At 43.3% G+C, this 9,438-nt stretch overlaps 1 long non-coding RNA gene across 2 annotated transcripts in view; it reads right to left on the bottom strand.

Moving 5' to 3' along the window:
- Positions 1-2,236: 2,236 nt before the first annotated feature.
- Positions 2,237-9,438, bottom strand: part of LOC126503194 (uncharacterized) — a 9,044-nt gene continuing 1,842 nt past the window's right edge. For both annotated transcript variants that reach the window (XR_007592210.1, XR_007592211.1), the window contains 3 exons: positions 8,719-8,833; positions 8,511-8,611; positions 2,237-7,074 (listed from right to left, as the gene is read on the bottom strand). This is a non-coding gene — a long non-coding RNA (uncharacterized lncRNA). The remainder of the gene's footprint in view (positions 7,075-8,510; positions 8,612-8,718; positions 8,834-9,438) is intronic.

Genomic DNA, 9,438 nt, shown 5'->3' with positions numbered 1-9,438 from the left:
GCCTCTCCCCTCCCCCCTTCAACCCTCCCTCAAGGTCCCCATTCTCCCAATTTACTCAGGAGATTTTGTCTTTTTCTACTTCCCATGTAGATTTTTAACCAACAGGAATTAATGTTTCTGGGCTGTGGAAATCGTGAGTCTGGTTTTATTTTCCCAGTGGACAGTGTTGGTTCTGTTTTTTTGAGCTAGTCCATCTTTCTTCCCTCACCCTCCAGCCTCTGTTTACCCCTTCATCAGCAAGGGCCTTAGCCCTGTGATTTGAAAGCATTTGGGCTCCCATGCATTCATCACATATAAAAATGGGGTTTGCTGGGCTATTCTGATATAGGAATACAGCATGCAGCAAGCAAATCAGCTTCCCCTGTGCACCCCGCTCTCGTGACAGTGTCCCCACTTTCCCCTTCCCCCTCCTCAGTCACCTTTTACTTTCATACAGTCCTCTGCTCTCAGAGAGAGACCACATGTGGTTCCTGTCTCTGTAGATGGCCTATTTAGCTTAACAATCATGAAGAATAGCAGAAGGTTCCTCGAAGAACCCAAGGGAGGTTATCATATCATCTACCTGGGTGCTGGGCACCCAAAGGAAATGGAAGCAGAAACCAAAGGGATGCAAGTTTGCTGTAAAATTTTCACACCGTGGCTGATATCAAGCTCAGATATATGTCGACGGGTTAAGTGTGTGCTGTGTTGCAGGTATGTAATCAAATGCCACTCACCCATTAAGAACAAATTCTTGTTCGAAATGAAAAGTATAAAGTTTACTTTATTAGCAGGTGTTCTTGTTTGGTGACATCTCTGCCATCAGTTCTGAGTCTTCAAAAGCACTCCCTCTCCTACAGGTATGAGGGCATCTGCATGCAACCCGTGGCAACCTGGGACAGAGGTGGAGGGCTATATAGAGACTCAATATCCAAAAAACTAGTCATCTATTTATCTGTGCACTTAAAATTTTTACATAAGCATTTTAATTCACGTATATGCTTGACTTTGTTTTAAATTTAGGAACAAATTCGGAGGAAAACCATTTCTGAAGAAGAGTATTGTGTATCTATTTGGTTTCCTGTCTGGATTCACCTGAACTTTTTTTTTTTTTTTGGATGGGATTAATTTTAATCTCATGATACATTTCAGCTTTTTGGTCTCTCTTTTACTGAACTTGTCTTTATTTTTAAGACCATTTATTTCTGGTATAAATATTAATATTTAGGTGTTAATATCCGTTGTTCAAAACTATTTGAATTGTTTCTAGCAGTCTGAACACAGACTTTTCCTTCCTTTCATCTGTGTAGACAGCCATGTAATACATGTCATAGAACACAGTCTCCTCTCTTTTTCTTGTTGATTTAATATTTTTCTGTTGTTTTACAGTAGAACAATAAAGTACCATCTCAAATGCTGGTGTGAGGCCAGTGACATGACCATATTTCTGGTATTACACTGTGCAGCTCAGCCATGTACAGCCATGTTTCTGGTATAACACCGTGCTGCACAGCCATGCACAGCCATGTTTCTGGTATAGCATCTTGTTTCTCTAAGACTGCAATGTTTGATGTAGGTTTTCAGTGAACACTTTCGTCTAAGGTGACTAAAGAGCTTCCTACTCACTGTATGGGAAGGATTGTTAGTTTAACAATGGATGGTATCAGATTCGATGACTTTTTCTTCCTGTGTCTACAGGGATGAAAGGGTGTGTTTCTCCTTTAATCTTTCAGTGCCAAAAACGACATTGAAATCTTATCCTTCCATGTTCAGACTAATTATTTTTATTTTCCTAAACCCAAGTAACAAATGTGCAGATTTCAGAAACTGAACAGTAGACTCAGCAGCAAGGGTGCCACAGAGTGACAGCTGGTAGGAGCCCAGAGGATGTTCTGATCAGTCCGCTGTCTTACAGAACAAATCACTTTATAGTCATGGTGACTTCCAGCATGTCTCAAGACGAATGGGAACTATGGTAGCCACTGCTTCATTTCCCAGAGAGAGCTTCAGACCCCGCCACAGCTACAACAGAGTTCCCAGTTTTAAAATTGGATGTTGATTCATGTTGATGTGTATCATGCAAATATTATACCTCATTTGCATATCCTACTTCTACTTGGTGAAAGTCCATCTGCCTTTGAGGGAACTCAGCCACTAGAGATGAATTTTCTCAATGGGTTTATAGTTTGGAATTGGTGATCATTTATTTTTAATTCTTTTTCTTTTGGAGTTTGGTATGAGTTCTGTTTTAATAACATAGTTCTTATGCACAAATTGTAAGTACTTCAACAATGTAATTTAATTTATCCTCTCAAAAGCTCCGTGAATTGGTAGAAAGTTTTTAATGACTTATTTTTTTAACGATATTAGAAATTATAGCAATTTCATTGTTAAACTTTTGCATACAAAAGCAATAAAGAAAACAATTAAAATCCTCTTCCTTTATTCCAGAGATAATGAACTGTAATAATTTGATGTATAATTTTATTTTTAATATATGCATGCATTTTAATAACATTTCAAACAGGCTGCCCTGTGCGTTCTACTTTTATGTCTTTGCTATTACACAATTATCATTTACTATATTCATGACTCTCATTTTGAAGTTACGGTTTAAATGGCAGCAGGTTGCTTTGTTTCCCGAGCAGAACAGGTTTGATGTTGTTGTTCTTCTCCACATGAGTGTTTGCCTTACATTTAAGCAATCAATATAGTATGCCTTTTCATGCTTTTTCTTTAGCTGTTTATTAATTATAATTCGGAGTATATTTTGGGACATAATCTCAGAGAGAAAATTGGTCTAAGATGGCACAGTGATGCTTTGCCTCTCTTTCCTCCTCCTTGAATCAACAAAATGTCCCGGCCCACAGAAATCCCATGAAATCCCTTTGCAATGAATAAGCAAACACCTGCAGGGAGGATGGAATGCAAGTAGCATGGCAGAAGGTGGGCAGCATGGCGCTGGAGCAGTAACTGAGAGCTTACATCTTCATTGGTAGACGGGGGCAGAGAGGGGATGAAAAAAAGACTGGCAAGGGAGCGAATCTTTGGAAATCTCAAGTACCACCCTCAGTGAGACACCTCCTCCAACAAGGCCACACCTCCTAATCCTTCCCAAATAGTCCACCAGCTGGGAGCCAAGCCTTCAAACATATGAGTCTGTGGAAACCATTTTCATTCAAACCAACACTGGCCATTTCAGAAATGGTTGGAATTCTGTCCTAACCCAAAGCCAAATTTTATTGAATGATGCTTCACTAAATTTCAAGTCAGCAGTTCAAAAGCACCTGTTAAAGTCAACCATCCTAACACAGTGGAATCCCAAGGTCTACTGATTTGACACTTACATGAATAAACATGGAGTAAAATTATTAAAAGTCTTTGTTTTCCTTCATTACATTGATGTTTGTACGGAAAGAAAATGTCTCATGTGCGATATCAAATCTGGACCGAGGTGTCCCATGCAGCACCTGCTGCTGGTGTGTGCTGTCAAGGCACGCCCGGTGCCAAGGAGTCCTGCCCTGTGCTCAGAACCAGCCTGGTGTGAAGTCACATGATGCAACCATTGTCAGAAAGACCTTGGATTCTATGTGCATTTGGTTTTTACTCAGTTTTGATCACTGAGCTCCACCTTCAGTTATTGGAACCACAGATTACGACGTAGGGGCTTAATGTATGAGAGAGCATTGGGCAGCACTGAAGCACCAGTGAGACTGTTCTGAGCTGAGGGTGGCTGGTGCTGGATGTCAAGGGGCTTTCTCATTCTCAAATGCAGCACACACACACACACACACACACACACACACACGGCATTCACGTGAGGAAGATGGTTGATCTATGCGATTGGTGGATCCTTTAGGTGGGGACATGTGTGTGATTGGCAAGGGGTTTATGAACATAAACCTCCTACCTGACTGCACGTCTCTTTCAAGGCTCAGTTGTTGCATTGCATCCTCTCCTGTAGCATACAGGAGAAGTTAATAAGATTCCACATTGCCCAGGCTGAACTGACTTTGTAACAATTTTACATTAGATTTTGACTGAAAAGCTAGGTCAAGATAACATTTTAAGAAACAGACCGTGTAAAGGGGCAGATAAGTACTTGGCAGAATAAATTATCACACACTTATTTTGTTTCTGGTGTGGAGAAAGTAAGAAATGGGAGCAAAGGTGAGAAAGAAGAGCCCAGGTGTAGACACGAGGTAGGTGGGAAGTAAGATCCAGAGGGACACTACACACCATGTCAGCTGATCTCGGTTTTCTCTGGAAAGGTACTGAGAGACAGTGCCTCTGCTCAAGGAAGTAGCAGCATGTGGAATAATCCTGACACTCATAAAGAGAGCTTTCACCCCATTGTGAAGGAGTCTGTTGTATTGCATAGCACAGGTCCTATCCAACATACGTAGCACTAGTGGGATGAGGAAGTAGATATGATGTAATGTGTATGATGTAATATGATGTAATGTGTATGATGTAATATGATGTAATGTGTATGATGTATATGATGTAATGTGTATGATGTATATGATGTAATGTGTATGATGTAATATGAAGACGGTGATGGCACTACTTTCTAGGGCAAGTATGGGATTACTGTGGAAGGTAACACCAGGGGAGGGTCTCAGGCAGGTCCTCGGGTGACTGCGGCATGGTATGGATGTCACTGGACCTTGAAGAGACAAAATAAGAACAATAGTAGAGGCTGCAGAGGAGTGGAAGTATCTGCCTCTCCTCTTTTGTTCAGATTCTGGAAGGAATGAATGTTGGCATCTGGCTGAGCACACTCTACAGAAAAGGGGTGGGATTGCAGGAAATCTGCCCTTCTCTCTGTGCAGAGAGAAATTTTTAAAAAATTAATAAGCAATGGAAAGGTATAGAGGCAGAATAGGGTGCAAGGGTTTTCCATCCAGTCACATTTGCCCCAATACCCCAGAGCCACAGCTTTCACCCTGAGTTTGAAGAAAACCCAGCCCACTACCAACACCATGCCATCTCGCTACTTCAGCTAACTTCCCTGGGATGCCTTGGAAATAGACAAGCAAGTTGTCCTTGGAGGAGAGCCACTTAAGTCGGAGACGACAGAGCTCTCAAAGGCAAGAAACACTGAGCTACGACAGAAGCACCCGACAGCTGAAATAGAGTGAAACCTCCCTTGCTCGTCCTCCAGGTTTCCAGGTGGGTAGGAGCAAAACTTGAATGACCCTGTGTACGTGGAGACAAATGCCAATGGCGTTGAGCAGAAACTCGTCCCACAAGAGTGCCAGGAGAACCTGACACAGGCACCACTCTCAGATACACAAACACGGCTGCTGCTAGCAAGGTGGTGTCCTTTGGGAGGCCAGTATCTGCCCCAGGATTGAGGAGGCAAGGAATCAGTGCAGAGAGGGAGTAAGCAGGAGCAGAGGGGGTGTGACTTAGAAGGGAAGGCGATACAAGAACCAGGTGTGTTCAATGGAAAAGGCAGTGCAGGAGAAAGGCAGGTTGAGCATCTTCAGGTGCATGTCAGTAGCTCGACAGTAAGTCAGAAGGCCAAAGTGAGGTGACTGAAGGGCTCAGTCCCCTGAGAGCTCAGGGGAGGGGCACAGAAAGAGACTGACATTATGAGAGCTACTGGATGCCTATCATCAAGGGAACTCTGCACCGAAGAGCATAAAACAGAAGGTGCAAAGGACCAAAGACCTGGACACTCAACACCCTGTGGACTGAACAGGACACTGCTTTCTCAGGACGGTGTATCATCCAAACTGCTCAATGTAGCACCCGAAACAAGGGGCTTCAGAGTTCCCCAAACCCAGCAGCAGGGCAGGGGTGGCTCGCAGTACCATTCTGTTTCCAAGGCACCGTGAACATCTGTGCCAAGACCAGACAATTGTCATGTTGACACGCTGTCAAGAGGGAAGCAGGGATGTTTTCTTTAGAGATAGTGAAGCCACCACTGCCAATCCCAAAAGTAACAAAAGACTCAGCCGGGCAAGGCGAGGAGATAGGTTCGCAGGCTCTGAGCCGGGGCATTACCATGCTCTGCTCAGCTATGACCTGCTCATATCTCTTTCTGCCATCCTTGAAAATGACAGCGGACTGACCATGGCCCATAGTCCAGGCCATGCTTAGCCTCCTCTCCCATACTATTAATGCCTATTCTGGATCCCCTCGGGTCTTAGTGTTAGCTGAGGGCTAGCTACAGCCTGCCTACCTGTGAGTGTATGAGTGCATGCATACACACAAATACATACACACACACACACACACACACACACACACACACACTAGGGAGAAAATCCAGGTTGCACAGTGATGATCTTAGCCAGAAGTGTACTAACTTATCCTCCATCTTGGTAGGTAGGTAAATAGATGATAAATTGATAGATCGATAGACATGAGATAGATAGATAGATAGATAGATAGATAGATAGATAGATAGATAGATAGATGTAGATGCTAGGATAGATGATTTTTAGATGATAGACACACAGACAGAAAGGTAGACAGATCCAGATAATAATCAGACTGGTGGGTATATTGACAGGTGATGATGGATAGATAGGCTCCAGATACAGAAATGGATTAGAGCACTTGTCAAGAAAATAATGAACTGGACAAGATTCACAGAGACTGATGAGCCCTTCCTTACTGCCTAAGGACCATGTTAGCTTGGGTCCTCCCAGAAGCTGGCATCAAAACCAGTGTTGGAGATGATGGTTAATTTGGTTGATGAGCCCAGGAAGCACACATAGGGGGTGGGGGAAGGAAAGGAAATCAAGCAGGTAACAACTGTAGACCACGGAGGTGTCGCTTCTGTGGGATCCTAGGGGACAGGGAGATGGCCTCTGGGATGAGAAATCTGGTACATTTTCCTGCTGGCTCACAACTTAGCTCAGCTGGGGTTTGATCTCAGAAACACTAAGTGTCTGGTCTGCTCTGTCAAACTCACGTGAGAGCAGAGAGGAGAGCTCCATGGGAGTTTCAGGAGGAGAACAGCACGGGGGACCTGGGGAACAGGTGTCCAGGAATACGGTAAAGCCCCCAAGCTGTCGTGGCAAGACCCCTCTATGCAGTCTCACCATATTTCCTTGACCTCTTGTCTTCCTCCATCCCCTGAAGGCAGAGAAATAGATTAAAGTCATCTGATTAGAGTATTGAAGTGTTAAGTGGGGTATTAGGTTATCATCATGGGGGCCAGTCACTGCAAATTTAGTGAGGATTTAGTTTAACTAAAGTATTTGGTTGGCATTCTCTAAATGTACGATAAATTTCCACAGTCCTTAAGACCAGCAGCTGAGTGTTCAACCCGCGTAGAACTTGAAGCCCCTTGATCTGGGTCTGAATTTAACCTAAACTTCTAGGCAGTTAAGAACTAGGTGGGGAGGGGGGTCAGAAGGAGTGAGACTAAATTGTTTGGGTACTCAAGTAGTCCTTTTGTTTCATGTTGTCACTAATGGAAATAAGATAAGTGATGTAGAATATATAACTCACGCGATAACTAAGTAAAGCTAGGTAGCTGTAGAAGATGGAAGGAGAATGATACGTTTGAATGACAACTGTTTTGGTAGAAATCCTATTACCAGGGTCAAAGAAGAGTTGTTGGGATAGTTAATACCGTTAACAGCAATTTATCTCATAGATAGGATAATGGTGATGTAGTTATATTTGAACCAATATAAAAAGCTGAGAATATTGAAATAGTCAGTGGCCTGTGAGTAGGGGATGGGGTAATATCTCTGATGATATAAGTAGCCTCTCAGAGGCTCATTTCCAGAGAGAATGAGTACCCTGGCAGCCATCAATAACAGCTCTTGGCTAGGAGCACCTGGTTTTGTTAGTGATGCTAACAGCATTGCAATATACATTAATCCCTAATGGTAGCCCCTGCCCTGCATTAAGGATGTTAGACATAGTGGATTCCATCAGGATCACTTAGGCAGTCGCTTAAAAATTCTTTCCATAGATCATGATTTGTTGATAAAAATTAGGACAATTGCTCATGTCTGGTCACGTGGTTAGTAAGCATGGACTAAATATAAAGATGAGTGTGCCTGATGTACTGGCTAAGACGATGGCAGAGCAGAATCGGGGCCGTTAATGTAGGGACTATACACAGCCAACATTCAGGAATTTGGGCTCAATGTTGTATCAGCCACCTTATTACAGAATGTGGTCTACTAGGAAGTAGGGAGGTTTTGAGCTCTAAGGACTGGGATCAATCCGTGTAAGTCTAGAAACAAGAGGGATTAGGCATCGATTGTTTACTCTGTCAGAGTAACCTTTTCCAGGCTTGCGCTGTATGTAGAGGAGAGTCAGTAGAGTAATGGGGGAGAAACCTGTCTCACACATAAAGGATAACAATTATTTCACAGTAAATGCCCCAGTTGGCTATAGCAGAATTGAGGGCAAATGCTCACATTCAGGAAAGCACAATGGTGAGGCACAGAATTCTAAGTATACAATTATAAACATTTCCGGAGACAGGATAATATAAAATGTTCATAGGAGAAGTGTGGGTTTTAGGGCATTTACTACAATAATAATAATACCGTGTACTTCGCCAGAATGATACAGTAGATGGGCCCGCAGCATCTCTGATGCACGATGGTATTCATTCCATTAGATCAAAGAGGGGTCCAGCTGGCTCCCGCTATTGGGGAAACAAATCCTATTATGGCTGGGTCATCTGTCTAAAATAATAATAGATGCTTTTGGGTGTAAGTCAGCGTCAGTGAGATAAACGGTTTGTTAGTTTACCTGCTAGAGTGATGGCCAGCGACACCAGTGAGGCTGAACCACAGCCCACGAGGCTCTTCTCACGTACTTAGGATCCGAGACTCAGTCCAGTCTTAAGATGGAGTAGACGGATGGGCTGAAAGTAGGTGGAGTAGAATGGCATGGTTTATGTTTACTGGGGGTTGAGGCACGAAAAGTGGAGTTCCTGTAGTACGACGGTAAGGGCTAGGGTGGGGGAGATGGTGAAAAGGAAAGGCGAGGAAGTTAATTGTCATGGACTTTTTAATTATTATCTCATTGGTGATAGGTTGAAGAAGGCCAAAGGGAGCAATGACAGTAGGTAGTTATATTTATATATAGTCCAATATTTTTATTTGACTAAGGTAAGGAGTATTACGGACAGAAAAATTTAAGTGATTCATCAATTAGTTAAACTATGAAGCAGCCTTCAGACATGTTCTTCCCTCCTGTTCAGGCCCCAGGGCCTGGATCGTGCCTCTGAGATGTTCAAGGTCAGCCAGGCATTTCTACACAACAATCCTACTGGAAAATTTAAAGTATTCTTGAGAGGCTCTTTATGGTCTGCAGTTAGTGGAAGCTTTGAACATCTGAACGAAGGTCTCATTTCCATTTTGTGTAGTCAGCTGGAATGAGAAAGAATAAAGTACAATAGGGAGAGAGGGAGAGACGGAGGGAGGGAGGGAGGGAGGGAGGGAGGGAGAGACGGAGGGAGGGAGGGAG

This window comes from Alexandromys fortis, unplaced genomic scaffold (assembly GCF_014885135.2).
Source record: "Alexandromys fortis isolate MF-2015 unplaced genomic scaffold, M_Fortis_MF-2015_v1.1 scaffold_52, whole genome shotgun sequence".
NCBI lineage: Eukaryota > Metazoa > Chordata > Mammalia > Rodentia > Cricetidae > Alexandromys > Alexandromys fortis.
This window is presented reverse-complemented; position numbering and strand designations above follow the sequence as displayed.